The 23,455-nt window shown below is 41.5% G+C and overlaps 1 protein-coding gene across 1 annotated transcript in view; it reads left to right on the top strand.

Moving 5' to 3' along the window:
- Positions 1-411: 411 nt before the first annotated feature.
- PTER (phosphotriesterase related) overlaps positions 412-23,455 on the top strand; it is a 57,167-nt gene continuing 34,123 nt past the window's right edge. The window contains exon 1 of the mRNA XM_081123368.1: positions 412-534. The gene's annotated coding sequence lies outside the window, so the exon portion shown is untranslated. The remainder of the gene's footprint in view (positions 535-23,455) is intronic.

The raw sequence follows: 23,455 nt of genomic DNA, 5'->3' as shown, positions 1-23,455 counted from the left end.
TGGGGAGAACTGGCAGGGTTTGGGGAGCTACGAAAGCCCCCGTGTTCCAGGCTTTTCTACAGAGAACCTGGATCCGGGGGGAGGCAGCTGCTTCCTCGCCCCTCGGGGACCTAGCCGCCAGTCCCTTCAGCTCAGAGTGAGAAGCCGCCCCTTCCAGGATTCTTGGGGACCGTCTACAGCAGACTCCTGCGCCGAGCAAGTGGGCTCCCAGAAAGTCCTGCAGCTGCGAGCCCGCCGTGGGCTTCCAGGGCGGGACGGGCGGCGGCGAGCAGGAGCCCAGGCTGTGCCTGGAGGCGGGGGGCTGGGGCCTGGGGGCGGGGCCGAGGGCCCCTAGGGGCGTGGCCCGGGCCGGGGACCCCGCCCCGGGGCCTGGGGGCGGGGAGGAGGCCGACTACAAGGGAGGGCGGGGCAGGAGCGGAGCGCGGAGAGGCCCCAGGCCCGGGCGGCGGGCCCCGAGCGCCCCGTGGAGACGGCGGCGCCCCCCGCGGAGAGGGACGGCCCGGGAGCGGAGCGGGCGCGGGAGCTGTGGGCCTGGTAGGAAGGGGGGTCCCCTGGGTGCCCGCGGCGGGCCGCAGCCCAGCTCTGCGGGTGGGTCCCTGCGGGGAGCCCCCCAGGGGTCTTGAAGCTGGTCGCGCTTTGGCCGGCTGCTGCTGCTGCTGCTGCTGCTGCTGTCCCCCCAGAGCTCCCGGGAAGCTGCCAAGCCCGGGGTCATGAGGCTGAGCGAGGCCTAGGGGGCCGGCCTGCGCCTGCAGGTGTCTGGTTGCCCCGAAGTGTTAGGGCCCCCCCAGGCCGGGGCCGCCTGGCGAGGTCCGCGCTGCTCCCCGGAGACGCGGCAGGTGGTCTGCGGCCGCGCGGCGCCCAGGGCGCCCCTTCCAGGCGCGTTCTCCTGAGACAAGCTCGGCAATCGGACCGGCGGGCCTTGGGCCTCAGCCTCGCCCTGGGTTTTACCGTCGCATGGTTCTCGTTTCATAAAGTGTTGCAAGCACATGTAGCATGGCCTGTGCTGCTGCTGTGCTGGGGTATTGCGAGGACACCTCAGGTGCAGTGACACCTCTGAGCGCGCCTGCAGATAAAAGCTTGGGCCTGGTGTGGAAACGGGTCCGTTTGTCCTTAAAGCGCCGCTACAGTGGAGTAAGCTGACAAGCTTAACTCCTGTCCTGAAGGCTAATGGCATTCATTGTCATGTAGAATGAATGTCGGTGAAAAAAGAGCCCTAAGGGTTACGACACCTACGTGTCCAGTTACATTTTACTTAACATAGACAGGAGGGGTGTAGGCAGCTATCCCATAGGCCTGAGGCAATTCCAGAAATAACCAGCCCCCTTCAAAAAGAAATCACCCACGCTGCAAAGATCAGACAACTTGCTGACTGTTGATAGCAAGGAAGCTACTTAATTTAAAAAATAGTAATTCGAACACAGAATTCACAAGATGCTACTTTATGAAACGATGTTTTCATTTGTGGAGGCTAGAGGTTGCTTTATCATTCTAAAAGTTACTAAGTATAATATAGATACTTGGAATAAAATTGCAAAATATTTTATTGTCATTCCTTGCTCTTAAAATCATAATAGGAATGCTCAAGCCTATATTTTTTGACAGTTGGTAAAACCTAATCGCCAGGGCTCTTTTCTGAGCTCTGTGTGCTCTAATTTAATTCAATCCACAGCCCCATGAGATATTCTCATGTTAGAGGAGGAAGGTAAAGCACAGAGAAGGGAGGAGGTCACACTGCTGGAAAGTTTAGACAAGAGATCTGTGTTTTCTGGCTCTAACGCCTGTGCTCTTACCCCTCAGCCACCTGTACTTTGTTTTTCACAAGTAGATAAGCAGTAAGAGAGGCTGCTGGCTTAAAGAACTCCGGACCCATTGTACAGCCTAACCCTAGTTCTGGTTCCAGCTCCTGGCTTTGTACAAGTTACTTATCTTTTCTAGGCACACAAAGGTAATTGATCTCTAGATATCTCCTAGATCTAAAAATCTACAGGTTAGTGAAAATAAGATTCTGCTTTTACCAATTAATGATATTGTCACATTTGGTGTAGAAATTACAGGGTGGCCAGGAAGGGACAGTGGATCATTCAGTTAATGTGCATTTGTGCACCTGGATAGCAGTGGGGCTCCAACAGAGAACAGGACAGGTGAGGGTTTCCCTTGGGATTTATATTCTGGTTGGAGGCAGAGGGGCCTGAGGAAACAAAGGAACCAACAAGCAAGGTAATTAACAAACAGCTGCAAATTATTAACTGAGGGTGTGATAAGAAAAATGGGGTGACCAGGCCGGGCGTGGCTCAGCGGTTGAGCGCCAACCTAGGATCCAGTCGATCAGGGTTCAATTCCTGGTCAGGGCACAGGCCCGGGTTGCGGGCTCCATCAATGACTCTCTCATCATTGATGTTTCTACCTCTCTCCCTCTCCTTTCCTCTCTCTGAAATCAATAAAGATATATTAAAAAAAAAAAAATGGGGTGAAGGTGGGGGGCACATTGCTTATGGTGGTAAAAGGAGGCCTCATCAAGACCTTCTGATTTAGAAGAATGAAATGGACCTAGTGATGTTTATTCCTGCACTGGGACCTGCAGGGGTAAAAACGGCACGAAAGAGTAGAACGTGGTTTAGAAATTGCCAGAAGGTCTTTGTGGATAGAGTGTGATTCCTTCCAGATGAAGTTGGAGACACAGGGCAGGACCATGTCATGTGGGGCTATTTGTGGCCTAGTAAAGACCCTAGATTTTCATCTGATAGCAATGGGAGCCCACAGAACGGTGGTAGGCAGGGGAGTGACATGAAGGTGGCCACGCTGAAGCCCAAATGAAAGGTGATGGTGGCTCCGGCTAGGGTAGTGGTAGTGGAGACAGAATGTGGAGTTTTTAAGTATCACTTTACCGGGGGACCCTCCTTGATGACCCTATTTATAATAACATTCTAACACCCCCGAAACATCCTGGCACCCCCATCCTCCTATTTACCTCAGCTTTCCTCTCCACGCTACTTATTTCCATATGACATAATACATATTTTGTTTATAAATTGTTATTTACCCCCTCCCCTGAGAATGTCAACTGCACAAGAGCAGGGTTTGCATGTTTCGTGTACTGTTGTTTCTCCAGCACCCGATGTGGGCTCTCAATACATTATGTTCTGTGAATGGATTTAATAAATGGTGCGGGTTTGGATTCCATAGAACTTGCTGATGAGTTAGATGTAGTGAAAGGAAAGGAGAAATCAGGGATGATTCTCAATATGCTGGCTTAGAAACTGGGTAGATGTTGACATCAATTAAGAAGAGGAAGGCTAGGAAAAGAAAAAATTGGAGTAGGAGAGATCGAAAGCTCTCTTTGGTACATATTAAGATTAAATCAACAAACATGTATTATCTCACAGTTCCTATGAGTGGTTCTGGCTCAGGGTCTCTCATGAGGTTACCGTCAAAGCTGTCAGCCAAGGCTGCAGTCATCGCAAAGCTTGACTGGGGCTGTAAGATCTGCTCTGGGCTTTTCCACATGGCTATTGGTAGACCAGCTGGCTGTTGGCCGGAGACTTTAGTTTCTTGCTATGTGGATCTCTCAACAGGGCTGCTTCCCTCAGAGTGAATGATCCAAGAGAGAAAGAGAACCCAGGGTTGAAGCTACCATTTTTTTAACCTCATCTCCATGTGGCATTCCATCACTTCTGCTGTATGCGATTTGTCACACAGACCACCCCTGACGTGGTGTGGGAGGGTGTGAATTCCCGGAAAGAGAGGAGTTGGGGGCCCCTGTAGAGGCTGCCTTCCACAAGGTATATGAGATATCCAAGGGGAAATGTCATATAGGCTGTTGGGTATATTCTGTAGCTTCCAGATATCTGGGCTGCAGATAAGTTTTTGGAAGTCATCATGATTATGAAGCTGTTGGAAATGTGCAAGAGGACCCAGGGAGAGACATGGGCAGAGAAGGGAAGGGGACCCTGGATGAATCCCAAAGAGCCTGACATTTGGAGGTCAGTAGAAGAGGAGCCAGCAAAGGAAGATGGCCAGTGAGGAGGGAGGAAGCCAGGACAGTGTGTATTCTAGGGGGTGACTTAACTGAAAGACAGGTTTCACTGGACAAGTTCCTGCCAGTGGAAGGGTAGGAAATACCTTGAATATGGCTGAAGTAAAAAGATTTTCTGGCTCAGCTCGTATGGCTCAGTGGTTGAGCATTGACCTATGATCCAGGGGATCACGGTTCGATTCCCGGTCAGAGCATATGCCTGGGTTGCGGCTCGATCCCCAGTAGGGGGCGTGCAAGAGGCAGCCCATCAGTGACTGTCTCATCACTGATGTTTCAATTCTCTCTCTCCCTCTCTCATCCTCTCTCTGAAATCAATAAGGATACATTAAAAAAAAAAAAAAGATTTTCTGAAAAAAAAAATGCAATTCAATATAACAAAGTCTGAATAGTTAAACTTTGACCCATATAGGAGCAAATAATAAGAGAAAACACATACAGATAGAACATTTTTTAATATATCTTTATTGATTTCAGGGAGAGGAAGGGAAAGGGGGAGAGAGATAGAAACATTAATGATGAGAGAGTCGTCATTGATCGGCTGCCTCCTTCACTCCCCTGACTGGGAATGGATCCCGCAACCTGGGCATGTGCCCTGATTGGGAATCAAACCTCAATCTCCTGGATCCTATGTCAATGCTCCACCGCTGAGCCACGGCCGACCAGGCCAGATAGAAAATTTAAAGTCTTGAAAAGTCTGTGCTTGTGTACTTAGTGCCCCTTTGGTCGGAGGCTTGGCCATAAGCTCCCTGGGATTGCAGCAGTAGGTAGAAAATCCCTCTGTAAGGCTCTTAGAGGTTGCTCTTGGAAATTAAACTTGAAGACAAAGTAATGAACTGTACAGCATGGGAGGAGCTGCTGACCTTGGAAAGTATCCATCCTTGCTTCCATATACTTTAAGTGTTACTATATGAGGAGTCTTTCTCTTCAGAGGTCTTAAATATACCAGTAACCATATAGCAACAATACTGAGAATTCCCGATTAAGCTGTGTCCTGCTCAGTGGTCCTATGAGCTTCACTGTTATAACAGGACCTGAGGTGGTTGTTGAATATGTTTTTCATACACCATGTGCGGCCTCCTTCCTCTGTTTTCTTTAGCTGCTCTTTAGAGTGTATTTTCAATGGTCCAGGTTTTTCTAAAGAATTTCATTTATTAAAACAAAAAAAGCCTTCTCATTCATAGGCATCCCTCCCTCACTTTAAAAAAAAAAAAAAAAGACAGAAAGAAAGAAAATAAAATACCTGTTCCTACCTGGCCACTCGGCACAAACTGGCTCTGTGGTTCTGACTGCCTGTTTCATGAAAACAGTATTGGCCTGAGTAGAAATACCTCTGCCTGCTCACAATGGAGTCATGAGTGTTAACCATTTCTCTGTCCCCTCCCAATTAGGCATGGCCATGTGACTTGCTTTGGTCAATAAAATATAGGAGGAATGGCATGTGTTACTTACAGGTAGAAGCTTTAAAAGCCAGTGAGAGATTTGTCACACATTCTTTCCCTCTTCCAAAGTGACCACCAAGTGTCCAGATAGTAGCTGCTCTGTCAGCTTGGGTCATGGAATGAAGACAATGAGCAGAACCCGCCCCCTCCGCCTCTGTCACTCTGTGTTAGACACACAGTTTGAGCTAGAAATAAGCTTTTATTGTGTTTAGTCCCTGAGATTTGGGGGTTTGCTTATTAATGCAGCGTACTCTAGCCTATCCTGACTAATATACTAAGGTAAGGTCTGAGCCACATGACTACAAGGATTACTGGTCTCCAGTCTACCAGACACCTTGGGAGCTTAAGAGAGAAGATGCTGTACGAGGCTTGCTCTTACAATGAATGCTTCTCTTACCGTTGGTGAGCTAGCAGGAGCACTTGTTTCCATATTGCTCAAGTCAGCTTCATGATTTTAATCAAAGGTGGCAAAAATGACATTTAGGTGTTTAATTACATTCTGGAAAGGCAGCTAGTATTAAAGTGAAAATATATAAAGTGCCCAGAAGGGATAGGGTAGTTTTCCAGTGTAGAGGAATATTCACAGGTTCATTGTTAAGAGGCAATTCTTCCCAGATGTAGTTATCAGTGGATGCATTTCAGAAATTATTTTGTCAGCAAAGGACATTTGAAATAAATCATTCATAGTTACCATTGGCTAATTTTTTTAAAGTGGATTCAAAGAGTATTTTAAATGTGATTTCCTGGCTATCTGCTTCCAGGTCTAAGAGTATCAGACCTAGGTTTTGCTCTCAATGTCCTGGAGGCAATGCGTTCACTCTTTCAGTCTGACTTAAACAGAAGTGAAAGCAGGGAGCATTTAGCTGTGGGCAGAGCCATGCTGCCTTCTTAGGGATGTTGGCTATAAATCCATTCTCCCTAGAGGTTAACAATCAAAGTTCTTCCCCTCTCTTATTCACACGAGTGATATGATGATGATAAATTGCTGGGACGTGACTCCCCCAAGCACTGGTGTGATGAATTACGTTGTTCAGGGCCTGGCCAAAGATTCTCCATTGTCAGTCTGCAGCACTGAATATTGGCAGTATTCATAAATAGCCTTCTGCCAATTGAGGCCTCTGCTGTGCATATTAAATTCTCTGTTTTCGCTAGTCATGGTTCTTAGTTCTTAATCAGCCTCCGTCTTCCCTTGAATTCACTTAGCTAAACAACCTTTCGTTTCTTCTGTTCCCTACTCACTAAAAAGGTGGGGTGTTCTCACAGTTGTGATCAGTAAACACTGAGTCTTTCTTCACAGAAACTCTTAAAATAGTAATTATTTTCACTAAATCGAAGTAATAACAGCTTATCTTGCAGTAGCTTAATTGGGTAATTATTTAGTGTTTGAAAGGCATTTTGAAGGGAATATTGGTAAATATTAAATGTTGTTAATTTAACACTCCTTTGTGTAATTGAAAGCCCACTGCAACCACACCATCCTCAGTATTATTGTGCACCAACAGTGATTTCTTTCTTAATACAGCTTATTATTTTCAAAATTATATATGTATTGATTTCTGAAATATTTAAAATATTTTCATAAACTTTCAAGGTCATCGTGATTATACCGTCACATTTCCATGTCTCCTCTACTACCTTCCTTATATACTGAAAAGTTAAATGTTATCAGCCTTGTTCTCTAAAAGTTTGGAGGAAATAGAAAGGGGGACCCCCAATTTAAGAGTATCTCATGTTACACAGCTTTTACACAGGTCCTTTGTGGAATGTGCTTAACTTTTCAGCAAGTTTTCCTATTAGGCCCTGACAAATAATAGCAGTAATGATTTATTTACTCTGAGTCCATACGCTGAGCTGTCATCTCATTGTCATCAAAATTTGTCAAAAGGTGTAACATTATATTGCATATGCCCTGCCAGCCCTTTTGACAAACTTGCTTCTCACTTTATAAACCCAGAGCCTCTGGGTGTAGTTAAAGACCACTTTGTAGCTTGAATTAGACAACTTCCATTACTGGCTGTATTAGTTTGTTAGGGCTGCGGTAACAAAATATCATAGGCTGGGTGACTTAAACAACAGAAATTACTTTTTTCATAATTCTGGAGGCTAGAAGTCCAAGATCAAGGTGTTGGTAGATTTGGTTTCATATTTCATATGAAGCCCTTCTTTGTGGCTTGCAGATGGCCTCCTCCCTGTGTCCTCACATGGTCTTCTCTCTGTATCCTAATCCCTTATTATAACTACACAAAATAGTCACATTGGGTTGGCACCTACTCTAACAACCCCATTTTAATGTAATAACCTCTTTAAAGACCTTATTTCCAAATACAGTCTCATTCTGAAGTAAGGTTAATGATTCACCATATGAATTTGGGGGGGTAAGGGGTCACAAGTCAGCCCTTAATAATAAAGGTATCTGGAAAGTACCAGTTTTAAGAGTTATTTTCTTTAATTACCAAATTTGAGCAAGCAAGTGATGGCTACAAATCTTTGAACAGTCTAATCAGTTTAGGAACTTCTCCTTAACATTACTTAGAGGAGAGCTTTATGCTTGTGACTTAGAACACTGACATAATTAGGTAAAAAGTGAAGAAATTTTATTAAATTAATTCTATACAGAGGTTGACAAAAGTATGTTTACAGTTGTGAGTATGTGAAACACTAAGTTTATGCTTGTATTATTTATTAATTATTGCATTATTTGTATTACAACTGTAAACCTACTTTGCCCACCTCTGTATAGTTTATCTAGTCGTTGACCATAAAGTGTCCATAATCAGGTATACCTTGCCATCTGAACAACTATCCAAATATTTGTTATAACCACTTCAAATATTTTTACCCAAAATTTCCTTTCTAAATCAAAAACTTGCTATGACTAGTCCACATACTGGGCAATCAGAAAGGACAACAAGGTATAGAGTGTGCTGTGGTCCTATCTCAGATCTCCCTAGAGGGTGACATCTGGTGCTCACGTTATTTAAATGTGTTGTGTGTTATTGCCTCCATGTTATCAACTGAAAATGTCAAAAACAAACAAAAAAACAGGGCAGAATCTCTGAAGAGAGCTGATGAACCTAAAAAGCTAGGAAAGCTCTTACATTTAAAGAAATGCTAAGAATGAAAGCATCAAAGACCTCAGCTGACCATTGCCTGTCCATAGCCACTCTGCACACTATAGGTGATCCTGGAAACCATTTAGGGTGCCTTCAGACTAGAGGCACAGTGGAGTTTTTTGGTTTTTTTTTTATTGTAAAAGAGTATCTTTCATAGTAAATTAATAGCCAGAAATCCTTAAAGGATTGTCATGTGGATATAAAAGAGTAGGTTATATATCCCAAATATATAATATTTGGGATAATTGGTTGATAGTTTGGAATGAGCTGCAAAACATTATTTTTCCCTTGAAAAACTTTTTAACTGGAATTTATTATTGAAGCTGGGTGAGGGAGACAGGGGTTTGATACACTACTCTCTGTACATTTGTGAACTTTTGGAAATACCCATGTTAAAAAGTTAAATGAAATAAAATTTAAAGAAGAAGAAATGAATGAAATGTTTAGTCTCCTTCCATGCATATATTAAAAGAAGACATGTGTAAGTAGAATGTATTTTTCACTATCATTCGCTCCATAGAAAAGTGTTGTGGAAGCCCTTATCCAGGAAAGGCTAAAAGAGCATCTTTGTTAGTTTTGAACTGGATTATTTGACACATGTTTTTATTGCTCCCTGGCATACGGCATGTCTACCACTTCATGAGTCAGTGCCTTTCTACCAGCTACTGAGTTTCCCAGGCCGCATTTGCTCCATGTTTAGTGCTGAACCTCAGAGGCTTTCCATTTAACACAGGAATTCAAAAAGAGGCCACTTGTTTCCCAGGCACCGTGCCTGGCCCATGCCTTCTGCCCAATGCTTTCTCCACAAATACCCCCCACTGTTCCAGGAGGATCTTTCCAGGCGGACGCTAGGCAAGGAAAGATCGCTGAGTGTACCTCAGAGATCCCTGCCTGTCCCTGCCAGCGCTTATCCAAGTTTTCCCAGCTTCCACATGCAGGAGTAGGAGCTGTCCTGGGCCTCACTTGTGAGTCTCACTTACATTTCTGCGTAAGTCTAAGATCTGATATCGATTCCCTTTTGCTTGTGTTGCTTTGCTCTTGCCCCATGATCATTCAGAAAAGTACATCTTGAAGGTGGTCCTCTTTTTCCCGTTGGAGCAGCTCCATGCATAAGTAGTCAATAATCTGCCCTTTTAAGTACTGACCTTACTGAGACGTTGACTTTACAGCCATAGTTGACCTAGGGAAGGAGAAGGTTCTCAAAAATCAAGTTGCAGTACCCCTTTTTGACCTCCATTCCTCCCAGGCATTGTCTTTTCACTTTTTGTCTATCAGTGTACAAAGATCAAAATATTTCAAGCTAAGGTCTAAGTTTAAAATGATTTCCATGAAGATTTACTATATAGTTCTATATATTCTTGTCTATCGAATTTCATTTAATTGTTAGATTTAAAATGCATAAAAGAACACATATAATTTTTTGCATTCAGGATACTTCATGGACCTTTGCTAGTTATTCTTGCTACAGTGAGATCAAAAGGATTGATTTCTAAATTCTTTTGCTTTTTGATAGACCAAATCAGGATTGTAAAGATTTTTTATGTGGAATTTTCATAGTGCATTGTACAGGGGATATGCAGTTTTTTGGGGGACCTGCTTTCACTTCATTATTATTTTTGTCTTAATAATACCTTGACTAAAATATGTCTTCAGTAATTATTTGTGTATAATATAGTGATTTTACAACATTAACATTAAAAGAGAGTTTCTTTATCTGTTGTTTCTATACAAAGAATGAAGCATTAAACTTTAGTATTTTATTCTATAAAAACTAGGAAGCTTTATCCAGCTGGTGTGGCTCAGTGGTTGAGTGCCGATCCATGAACCAATAGGTCACCTGTTCAATTTCTGGTCAGGGCACATGCCCAGGTTTCTGGCTCCATCCCCAGTAGGAGGCCTGCAGGAGGCAGCTGATGGATATTTCTCTTTCACTGATGTTTCTATCTCTCTATCCCTCTCCCTTCCTCTCTCTCTCAAATCAGAAAAACGATGTTTTACAAAAACCAAAAACCTAGAAAGCTTACTAAGTGGCTATACTATGTCTGAACATAATGTCTCTATCTATATTCTTTATAGCCTATAACATAATATTTATATTTTTAAATCTACTACATTTAAAATCTTCATCAATTATAGGATCAATACAAAAGTCTGAGAGTTAAAATTGGATAATAGCATTCTCTGCCTAATTAGAAGTCAAGATTATATTTCTGATGAGTTGGGGGGATATTACCCCCAGAAGAGGAGTTGTCTCTTTAATAGGTCAGAAAAAATAAATGTGTTTCAGAGCATTATAGAAATGTTAAATGCCCTTTAATTTTCACAAACTCAGTATAATATTCATCTGAATAAATTCATTATTAATATTCATCAAACTAGTCAAATTTGATTCACTCTCATATCTTTAAGAGTGTTTGCTATGCTTAGGTACTAACTTTACTACTAATTACTTAATATTTTTCTTCAGACCCACCCACTGTTTTATCTCAGCCTCATCCCAAGCAATAATACCCATAAAATCACAGGCTTACAAAATTTATTACTTTTTTCCCTAAAACACATAAAAATAAATAAACACTTGTTTAAAACATTTTTAAATGTCCATCTATCACCTAAAATCAGCTTGAATCACCAGTGGGGCATATATCACACCTTCTGAAAACACTGACAAAAAACAAGCAGATTATTGACTTACAGTGGCACCTCAGCTTTCAAACGTCTCCGTTGATGAACATTTCGGTTTCCAAATGCCATAAACCAAAAGTAAATGCTTCAGTTTTCAAACACGCCTCTGAAGTGGAACATGCCACGCGGCTTCCACTGAGGGCAAGATCCTGAGCCCAGCTGTCGGCTGTGGATCCCTCAGTTTTCGAACTTTTCAGAACTCGAACGGTCTCCCGGAACGGATCACATTTGAAAACCGAGGGACCACTGTATTGACATATCTCACCTTCCACGAAAGAACAAAAGAATTCTTGGTTGTAAAGTTGGCACAAAACAATTTTCAGAACAGTTTCTCTACTTGCACTTTGATGATTAGAAGCTGTTAAAACCTTTTATGTGTGCATAGGCATGCATACATACACATACACACACACACACACACACACACACACACATACACATACACATACACATACACATAGATAATGGGTTGTTTTAGGTGTTATTTGAAAAATAGCCAAGAGTTTTCACTTTCTTACAGTCAACATCATTTATTTGAGGGCTAATCAAGGCACCCTTATTTTATGCAATTTTATTCATAAGTAGTAAAAAGAGTGATAATAGCCCTGGCCAGTGTGGTTCTGTGGGTTGGGTGGTGTCCTGTTGCACTGAAAGGTTGCCAGTTCAATTCCTGGTTGGGGCACATGTCCCAGTTTCGGGCTCGATCCTGGTAGTAGGCATGCCGTAGGCAGCTGACCAAGATGTTTCTCTCATTCACTCTCTCCCTCACCCTTCTTCTCTAAAAATTAATTTAAAAATCTTCTTTTTTTAAAAATATTGATAAGTAAGTAAGTAAAAATCTGGAACTTCTGGTAATTTTTATTTCATTCATCAGTTATTAATAATCGGAGGTTTAGAGTAAATACTGTAATATGGTTTGTAAGAGTTTGCCCTGATGGGAGATCAGGGAAAGAATTAGTGTAGGAAAGCTATGAATAGGTTTCACAATCCTTGTAGAGAAATGTTCTGCCTGATTTTCTGCGACACATATGTCCCCATTCATTTACCTTCTAAACAAGGTGAGCTAACAGAGGAGCTGCTGCAAGGGTGCTTTAGAGGTCATCTGATGCCTCTTCATGTGGAATCATAGAACTTCCATCTGGAAGGAACTTTAGAAATCAGCTTGTTTAATCCTTTGTTCTATTAGTGAGAACACAGGCCCACAGAGTAAGTGATTTGCCCAAAGACACACTTTTAACAAATGAACCTTTTGGTAATATACATATAGTTAAAGTTATAGCCTTTCCTCCTCTTGGGAATACAGTAATATATTCCTAAGAGCATTACGTTGCCCCATCTGTGTGCATTCTTCTATTTTTGCAATATAAGAAGTTAACATTAATTTTTGGTGGCTCTCAAGATATTTTGTAGCTACTAACTATTGCTTGTAGCAAATGAAAGATTAACCTATTGAATATTATCAGGAATGATGTCTGTTGCCTTTAACATATTTGAATAAAAGAGTTTAATTGATATTTTTCTAAGCACTGTCAAGACATATTTTTTACAATAAAAAAAATTTCTGTTCTTACGGTTAGCACACTTGGATTCAAACATCCCAAATTTTCTATTTCTAATCTGTATGTCTGATAGCAGAGCAAATAATAAAATAAACAAATAATCAAATATAATAAAATTTCAATATGAATTCTTAGTGAAAAATGCCCTGAATGAAGAATAGGCCAGGGCATGAGAGTGTAATTCATGGGATGTCCAAACAAGAATTCAAGGGAGAAAAGGCAGCAAGTGCTGCAGACCTTACCTATGAAATTAAAAACAACTTCTGAAGGGAGGACAGCTCATTTCGTTTATGCAATAAGTTTCTATGGCTCCACAGCTTGTTGGTGAAGTAGGTTTGAGCACTTAGAGGCATATCTTTATCCTTGCTGTATTCCAATTTAAAGGGAACTGAATCACGGAGCAGTTCCGAGATCCCCAGGCACACACAAGCCCAGAAAGGGGAAATTAGCAGCCATTACCTCTCGGAACCTCTCAGAGTGCCCTGATTTGCCATAACCAAGAAGGCAAGCGAGTCTTTAATAAGTCCAGAGACATTGCCAGTTGCTAATTCCTCTGCTCGTAGCGCCTTGAGGGTCAGGCTAAGCCCTTTGCAGTTCTCTTGTGGTGTCTCCAGAGAGAACTAAAGGATTAGAGGCCCCGCCAATGAACACAATACCCTGTCGGTCTCTGCGGTGTGTGCCATATGTCATGGACACAACCTAGTCATTTTACACTGGCGTCAAGCGAGAGAGCACTAGGGGCCGGGCAATGCTTTTCGGAGCTGGAGTTTCCCTTTTCCTTGCCCTCGATCTGATGCCTCCAGAGAACGTCTCTGCTCACACTTCTCTGAGCAATCAAGAAGGGGGTCAGGCTCCCACACTGCACTGAAAGCAGCGGAGATCCCTGCAGGGAGGTTTCCTGCCCATAACCTGTGTTCTTGCTTCCTCCTTGGAGTGGGGCCGAGGCGGTGTCCACTACCAGTGTCTCTGGTGGCCTCCTTTATCCCAGGCTTAGTGAGTGAACCCCGATATGAACCCTGAAGACACATACTCTATTTCTGCCACTCAGTCTTTACATTTAATATGCTTAACTGTTTAGTCATTTATCAAACATCCTGTCTTCAGGAAAAGCTAGTTTGGTGGCTCTTACATCTAGGTACAGCTACTTCATAGGACTTCGTTTATCCTGAGAGTCTTAATTGCGTCTACGTATATCATCTGCTGTAAACCTGATTAAATTGTAAACTCCTTGAAGACAGGGGCACGCCTGCTTTTTGTTTCACAGGGAGGGCCTGACCTAGTTTATTCCCACGGTGTGAGCCCTCAACCAACAAACAAAAAGGAAAACCTACCAAAGCAAAAACTTACACCTGTGAAAGGACGTCTATTCAACCCAGGGCCGTGTGGCGAACCTGCCTGCAAAATGCACTGACCTTTGGAGAAGCGAAACGCTTTATTGCTGAGCACGACTTTTTTTTAAGCTTTCGTATCATAACATGGCTCCATCACAATTAATCTTCTATGGTAATGCAGTGACAACGACATGATTTCTCTGGAGAATCTATGCTAATACTATTAAAATGCTCTTACAATGTCAAAACGATTGCAGTGGAAGCATGAGGGGGCTGTGCTATGTGATTATGATATTATAGCGATGGGCGATTACCATAGGAAACTACTAATTCAACTCTGCAGGGACTTGCATTATGAAACCATTATAACATGAGATTAGAATGACACAATAACTTGGATGCACTTTCGTGATGTGAAAACTAAAAGCTAATTGGAATGCAAGTAGTATTACCATTAAATTGTAATTAAACACTGAAGGCAATACTTGTTTAAATTTAAGACGGAGACATGCAATCCAGAAATGAAAACTGCGAGGAGAGAGTGCGGGCCAAATGTAAGCTTAGGAGTGGGTATAAACAGTTAACAACTCTGCCCTGTAGGACTAGGTGCGGAAGCTCAGTCGCGGTGGCCTCCCCAGGCTTTGTCCCTCCCTGCTTGGCCTCCACGTAAGGACACCAGCAGCAGGACACAAGATCCTTGGACCCAACTCCCATCCCTAGCACTACCACTGCTTACATTTCAAGTCTCCTTGTTGCATTTTCAAAGTGGGCATGATTGTGTCTTACCTCCCACAACCTTAGAGCAAATATTGTTTTCCATGAAAGGTAACCTTTTCAAAAATAAAAGAAAATTAATTCATGTCCCAAATCAGACAAAACATAAGCCCAAAGCAGAAAAAAAAACTAAAAAAAAAGTTACCCCCTAGAAATGACCTGTATGAGCAAGTACTTCTGGGTATTTTCTTTCAAACTCTTCTCTATGTATAGTGTGTATTATATTTTTTCTTAAAAATTTTGTATTATACAATACTTTAAAAACTTACTTATTAATTCTTCCCATCCCTCCTAGTTGCAAGATCTATCTTTTATTCAAGAGAATCCAGCTGATAAGTTTTTGTTTGTTTTTTAAAGGTCAGCTCAGACTGGAAGATTTTACATGTCACCCAGGACACTCTATTTTACTACTAGGGAATAGCAGCTGGCAGGGTTTGCGCTCTGCATATATCAGTTATAGGATGGTTCCATGTTCTATTTTTCAGATCCTGTTGGCAATACCATAGGTAGTTCATTAACACTTTTCTCTGTTTAAGGATGAATGGTGATTTGTGAAGTCGTACAGTTCCAGTTCTCAGCTGATAATTACTATATGGCTTAGGTCTGCACAAAGACAGGTTATGGCCCCGGCTGGTGTTGCTAAGTGGTTAGAGCCCCCCCCATCCCCACACTGAAGGGTCATGGGTTTAATTCTTGGTCAAGGGCACATACCTGGGTTGCAGGTTTGATCCTAGGCTCTGGTCAGGGTGCATGTGGGAGGCAACCAATCTATGCATCTCTCTCATCGATGTTTCTCTCTCTCTCCTTCCACTCTCTCTAAAAAAAAAAAAAAAAAATCAATGGAAAAAATATCCTCACTCCTCAGGCAAGGATTAAAATTTAAAAGTTAAAACTTAAGACAGGTTATGAACAACTAGGAAAATTTAAGAGTGACAAAACTTCTTAGATATACCCCTGCCTTATCTTGTTCAGATGTTATAAGGACACGCAATAGCTAATACGTACTCCCTCCTAATTATGACTCTGGTTATTACTCCTTGTTTTAAATATAGTAAAGAACAGATTTTTGTTATTATTTTGTTCTTACTTAGATACGCTGTATGCTTTAGAGTTATTTTTATTGCCTCTTCTTGCAACAACCAGCTTAAGTGTGGAAGTCTAAATTACTCAAGTCCTTATTTCTGTAATGAGGAAAAGGAAAGCACAGTGCAATTAGATGGCTTGCTTCATGCTGCCCAGTCAGCAGTGGAGCCGGCATTAACTTTTCTGGTCCTAGAGAACTGCAGCTTCTTCCTTAGGCTAATGAGGGATGCCACCTCTGAATAGTACCTCCACCTTAATGGACAGCAGGATAACTTATGTGATGTTTATAATACATATCTCCATGGTTAAATAAAAGAAACACTTGCCTGACAAGTTGGGAGACTGGGTTCTAGCCTGGGCTCTCTGGCCTTCAAAGGATTGGGTACTCTGTTCCCATCTGAAAGTGAAGTCATGGAATTAAATGATCTATCTCCATAGTCCTTCTCAGCTCATAAGCCCTGAGGTCAAATAGCATTTAACATTAATTGAAACTTACATATTTTAATGATATAGTAATGTTCATTGTAATATTAAATAAATATATTTATTTCACCTACTTTAAAAACATTCATCTAAATTCAAAACCATACATTACTTATGTTTTTAATTAATTATTTTAAATTTATCTTTATTGTTGAAAGTATTACAGATGTCCCCCTTTTGTACCCTCTCCACCCTCCCCCAGGCCTAACTCACTATTGTCTGTGTCCATGGGTTATGTATATATGCCTATAAATTCTTTGGTTAATCTCTTCCCCCCACCCCCCTTCCCTCTGAGATCCCTCAGGCTGTTCCATGCCTCCATGTCTCTGGATCTATTTTGTTCATCAGTTTATTTTGTTCATTAGATTCCACATATAAGTGAGATCATTGATATTTGTCTTTCTCTGACTGGCTTATTTCACTTAGCATAATACTCTCCAGGTCCCTCCATGCTGTCTCAAAGGGTAAGAGATCTTTTTTTCTTTACAGCTGCACAGTATTCCATGGTGTAAATGTCCCACATATTTTTTATCCACTCATCTACTGATGGGCACAAAGGCTGTTTCCAGATCTTAGCTACGGTAAATTGTGCTGCTATGAACATAGGGGTGCATAAGTTCTTTCTGATCAGTGTTTCAGGATTCTTAGGATATATTCTTAGAAGTGGGATCACTGGGTCAAATGGCAGTTTCATTTTTAATTGTTTGAGGAACCTCCACACTGTTTTCCATAGTGGCTGCACCAGTCTGCATTCCCACCAGCAGTGGACTAGGGCTCTCTTGTCTCCATATCCTCACCAGCACTTGTCATTTGTTGATTGATTTTAGAGAGAGAGGAAGGGAGGGAGAGAAAGAGAGAGAAACATCAATTTGTTCTTTCACTTGTTTTTGCATTCATTGGTTGATTCTTGTTTGTGCCATGACCGGGGATTGAACCCAAAACCTTGGCATATGGGTATGATGGTCTGACCAACTGAGCGACCCAGCCAGGACCAAAATCATATCTTACTTAGATGCATTTAATAATTTGATGTGTTTTAGCAGGTTTGTAATCTGATTTAAAACTGTCCTTTTTTTAAGTTAGGCAATTTATTAAAATTATTAAAGATGTAAAGCTAATTCAAAGAATAGGTTAAAATTATAGTCCTGCCCTGGCCAGTGTGACTCAGTGGTTAGAGCATCGGCCCAGCACTGAAGGGTCTTGTGTTTGATTCCCCTCAAGAGCACATACTTGGGTTGCAGGTTCTATCCCCAGCCCCGGTTGGAGCGTGTGTGGAAGGCAACCAATGAATGTGTCTTTCTCATCGATATTTCTCTCTTTCTCTCCTCCTTCCCTCCCTTCCACTCTCTCTAAAAATCAGTGGAAAAAATATCCTCCAGTGAGGATTAACAAAAAAAATTATAGTCCTTTGGTATACCTGTAATATTGTTAAAATACAGTTAGCACTACAATAAAAGGAAACTTTTGCATAATTGTATAAATATACAGATCAATAGTCATGTTGAATAATATTTAAAATATGTGCTTTCTGTGAATTTTTAGGAAGCAGGTGATAGCAATGATTAAAATACCAAATTAAAGTATCTTGCCAGACAAATCTTTCTAAATCTTTTAAGGCACCTTATTTTTCATGGGGAGATATATAAGTAATCACATCCCCTTTATATTTAAATACATGTACGTGACAAGGTACTAGTTAAAAATTTATTTGGCCACAGGGAATTTTCCCCAAGTTTATAAGGCTTTTTAATCTAGAGAATTTAAAATTCCATTAGAACTTTTTTTTTTTTTGGCCATCTCAAATAGGGAAAGAGTGATGATTGCTCCATGCTGCATGTAGTCATTACAAATTCGCCCTTGATCCATTTGTAGTAAATCAATTTTCAGGAGTGAAAATAAGCTGTTTGTTACTTTATTTTTAGCACATCACTTACTAGCTTTTTCTCAAAAAGAAGTTCCTGTGTCCACTGCCACACTCTATTAGGACTAGGCAAAATTTGTTATCTTGCCTTCTTTTCTAGACATAGTAATAAAGGTGATTTTAAAACAACTTTTCTCAAAGTCTCAACAAAATTTTTTATTTTGTGTTTTCACTTTTATGATCATCTAAACAATTTTAAGCATAGTTTGTATTACTGTAACTACCTGACAACCAAATATTGCCATAAGATTTCATTATCTGTATCTTAATTTGTTTTTCAGACTTCAGTGATATGAAATTATTACTTAAAATAATAGCATTTTTTTAAATCCGTATCTGAGGATATGTTTATTGATTTGAGAGAGGGAAGAAGGGAGAGAGAAAGAGGCATCAATGTGAGAGAGAAACATCAGGCTTCCTGTACCAGCCCAACCAGAAATCAAACCAGCAACCTAGGTATGTGCACTGACTGAGAATCAAGCCTGCATCGTTTTGGTGTATGAAACAACGATGCTCCAACCAACTAAGCCACCCAGCCAGGGCACAGCATTTATCCTTTTTATGAATTTTTTTCCACACTGGGATCTCTGTTTCCCTGGGAGCCATGAGTATATTTTTCAAGATGTAAGGAGGTGGTTAGATTGAGAGAGCAGTGTCATAGTCCAGTAAAGCGGTTTGGGCCCTTTCATTTCTTTTATAAGAAGTGGAGGTGGTTTATCAATGAGATCATATATGATAACTGCACGTATGTTTGTTTTTTAGAGGCCAACTTTAGAGTCTATACCACTATTTTAAGGGTAGAACCAAGGGTCAGGACTCGTTCAGTTCTCTACTCTTTTTTTCGTTTTGTTTAGGCCTGCTATTGAAACCAGACACAATGGGGCTGGGCTGCCTGTTGCTACTTCAGCCAATTAAGCAGAAACAGTGTTGAATCATATATGAGCATTTATTCCAATAATGCCAGAAACATGGGAGAGCAGCAAGATTTGTCCACATAAAATCTGCTCTAACCGTCCCCCATAAGCCAGTTCCTTATATTGGGTAGAAGGACAAAGATTGCATGGGGAAGTGGGCAAAAGGAATAAGAATGGGTGTAATGGTTTACCGGTTACAGGAAATGCAGACTGGGGCATTGCAAAAGGGTGGGGATCCTCTGGGACACCTTTGTTTCTGGAACAAGGTTGTTAATCTTTCCATGATGATAGACAGTTAAGGAGAATGGCTCACATTCCAAATGTCCCAAGGCATACAACTCCCAGCCAGGTTAGAAAGTGCTTTTTCTAATTAGAACAGAACAATCACAGTTAACAGAACATGGACTATTTTTTTATAACTATAGCTAAAAATCACGGTCAACAGAGCATGATCAACATCTCTGCCCCCAACACTATCTGTACTGTGTCTTCAACATAATCAACTCTACTCCCAATATGACCTCCTTAAGACAGGTCTTGAGCTGTCTTAAGGCTCATGCTCTTGAGCTGAGAGAAGCATGGGGATATAGAGAAGAAAGCTGTGGAGAGAGGTTAGCTGTGCCCTGAGAGATTGCGATCAAAAAGAGATTACGCATGATAATTGGGGTTCTTGTTCTGTGTTCTTTTTCAAGAAAAGGGAGATGTATATTTTCTTTGTTGCACATTTCAGGTGTTCATTAATAAGTGTTGGTTGACTCTCAATGGAGAAACCTCAGAGATTATGAATTTTGTACTATTTTTAAGGTCTCCCAAGGAATGCTTACATAGCTTACAGCAGTGCATCCTGCCTTCAGTGAAAATGGAAGCTAGCCATCATCCTTGTCTGAATAATAACACCACTTCCTCATTGGTGAAATGGGAACAATAATAATAAAAGTGGATTTCATCCTATGTCCGATGGTCCAGTCTTCTACTTGAATACTTTTTGGTGACTCACCTTCTGCTGATCCCTTGCTTACTTCACAGGGACATTATGAGATTTAATTAAAGTGTGTAGAATGCCTTAAGCTCTTCAGAGAAACACATAGCATTCTTGTTGTAGATAATACTTTTAAATTCCATAATCTCTTGAAGGTAATGAAACCAGCAATATAGGAAGCTGGGGCTTCAATCCAGTTAGAGTTTTATGAAGACACATTCATACAATGTCATATTAATAGTGGTCATCACGGTGGTTTTGAGAGTTCAGAGTTCAGTTACTATGAACTTTCCTAATTGTAAATATTTTTACTTAATTTTTTCCACCAATAAATAACACATTTAAGAGATCAATAAGTATTTGAGTCATGATGATTTTAGTCAACTTTTAAGGCTTTTTGGTTATATTCAAACTATGGTTATGAAAAGTACTTTACAGGCCTATCATTCTTAAACTTTTGTAAGCTCGAGGAGAGAAAAAAGAGAGTGCTCTTTCGGGCTTCCTTTCGCTGAAATGCTGTCCTACTCTTAAAATTCCTGAAGAACAGTGCAAAGCACGTTAGTTTCCTCACCCATCTCCTGGCCTCCTGTCTCCAGCATCCAGCCTGTATACTCATACTGCCGGTTTAACTACTATTATCCTGATAGAGATCTCATCCTCCGGGGCCAGCCCCTGCAGCAGTGTTTTCCACTGTAGACATATAGTACAATCTGTGTAGGAGCCTCTACAGATGGCTTACAAAATATGAAACATGTCCTTCATTGTTCATGCCACCAGAATGCTTCCTTGTAAAAATCCTGTTAATTTTCTGTGGCCACACCTAAACACCATCTCCTCCAGGAAGCCTTCCCAACATTGGTGCAGCCCTCTAGTACTGGTGAACGTTGTCCAGGTGCAATTCCCCAGAGTGCTTGCTTTATATGTCTTTCTAATATTTACTGCACTCCGCTTTATATCACAGATGCCCCACTAACATAAAAATATCAATCCTATGTCGAAGGCTCACCACCTGCCAAGCACAGTGCTGGGGGTTGTTCTGTTTCCAATGGCAAGATTTTCTTTTTCACCTTTGTTTTCCGTAGTATCTTCCTTCGGACATAATAGATTCTCAGCAAACATTCGCCACACTGAATTGAAATGTATGAAATCTGAAGGCTATCCCCTCAAACCTATAATCAAAGCAGCTTTTCAAGGAGAAGACCATTAGCTGGTCACAAGCCTATGAAGAGGCCGCGATGCTCATGAAAATGTCATATTGCTTTTGGCTGGAAGTACATTTCTTCAGTGTGGAACTGAAGGGTGGTAGGAGGAAAATGGTTCCTGGGTTGAACAGACACCCATTGAAAATGTGCTTCCTTGCCGACTGCAAACATAGCTCAGAGTAGGTACCTATTTCTCCGTGTGTGGAATGGAATTAAAATGGTTATCAGAACAAAAGTTAGTTGACATGTGACTCCCCTTTTCATCAAGCAGGGGTGACATTTCTCACTCAGGAGTCCAGATAGGCAACGGCCATACTTGGAAGTCACTAGAACAAGACAAGAAGGGCTAGAACCAGGCTGGAAGAGGTCTCCTTGCAGTGACTCTCAGCCTTTTTTCCTGTGTGACCACCATTTTTTACACCACAAAGGGCAGGCCTGACAACTCAAAAGCACGTACGCAGCACTGACTCTTCTCACTTGAATTGGTTAAGCAGGATAGCAAGAGTCAGGGCTCCCCAAACAGTCTACCGTGTGGTCTTCAAAATAAGGAACCTGAGATGATTTTGTGGGGAACACTTTTTAGATATATAGTTATCCATGCGACTGACATGCTCTCTGTGACTCAAGGACATGACTTAAAAACTAAACTGCCTTAGAAAGATATTCGTGTGGATGGCCTCTGCATTTAAAAAAGTTAACCCAAGAGCCATTTATGCAGAGTTACTCCTATCGAGAGTGACTCCTAACACGAATCACCTGCAGTAATTTTCCTGTTTTTACTTTTCTGATTTATAATTGGCTTCTACCAATTCAGATAGGAAATGTCTTGAAGACAGTCACATGCTACTGTTTTTATGTGCTCAGGAGTCTTTTTTTTTTTTTTTTTTAAATATATCTTTATTGATTTCAGAGAGAGGAAAGAGAGGGAGAGAGAGAGATAGAAACATCAATGATGAGAAGGTCATTGATCAAGCCCACAACCAGGCATGTGCCCTGACCGGGAATCAAACCCTGATCGCCTGGATCCTAGGTCGATGCTCAACCGCTGAGCCACGCCCGGCCAGGCCTTGCTCTTACTTAAGGGAAAGTAAAAAAATTAAAAATCATAGGCATTCCTATGTGGTATCATGCTGGGTGCAGAAAAATAACCTAAAATGGGATGTTCACTGTCATCTGAGAGCTTGGAGTGCGAGGACACAGGAAAATTGTAAAAACAAACATGGCTTCAAAATCCAGAGCCCAAAACTTTTGGGAAAACATAGTCCATGGTCTTTAATAATTTTCAGCTGTTCTGACTTTGGGAAATTATGTGATATGCCATAAAAGGGGTGTGCCATGATTTCAGAATTATCTATTACCAGAAATATATTGAATAAATATTCCAGGACAATTTTTAGCCTTTTGCTAACAACTGCTAACCTCTTCTTCTTTTCTGGTCCTGATTCTACTTCCATTTATAATTTCCTTGCTCCTGCTTGAATATTTGTTTTCTTCACCGTATGTGTCTTTTGTGGGACTTACCTCAAACCCTTTTGTGGAGTAGGCTGGCTTAAAACAAGCAAGCATATAAGTGGTAATTAAGTCGTGACTATGCAGTGCCAGGCACTGCGGGGGCTGAGCACTGAGGGAGGAGACACCGCTCTGCCCTCAGGGACCTTAATATCTGGTGGAGAGAGACATTAGCATAAGAGGTGAGTTTCAAGGTTAAACTTGGAGTGCTAGGGGAGATCCTAGAGCCAGCATCTTGCCCAGGTTGCTGGAACAGTAAGGAAGAACATCAGGAAAAGATTCTGATTAGAAATGGAGCCACAGGCCTACTCCAAAGGTCCAGGCGAAGTCAGCCAGGAGAGGGAAGGGCAGGAGAGGCAGGGTGGGAGCGGCTTGGCTTGCAAAGCTCAGGAAAGAAGAGGCAGAAACACATTCAAAGACATGAGACTGG

Source organism: Miniopterus schreibersii, assembly GCF_964146895.1.
Source record: "Miniopterus schreibersii genome assembly, chromosome: 1".
Classification (NCBI taxonomy): domain Eukaryota; kingdom Metazoa; phylum Chordata; class Mammalia; order Chiroptera; family Miniopteridae; genus Miniopterus; species Miniopterus schreibersii.
This window is presented reverse-complemented; position numbering and strand designations above follow the sequence as displayed.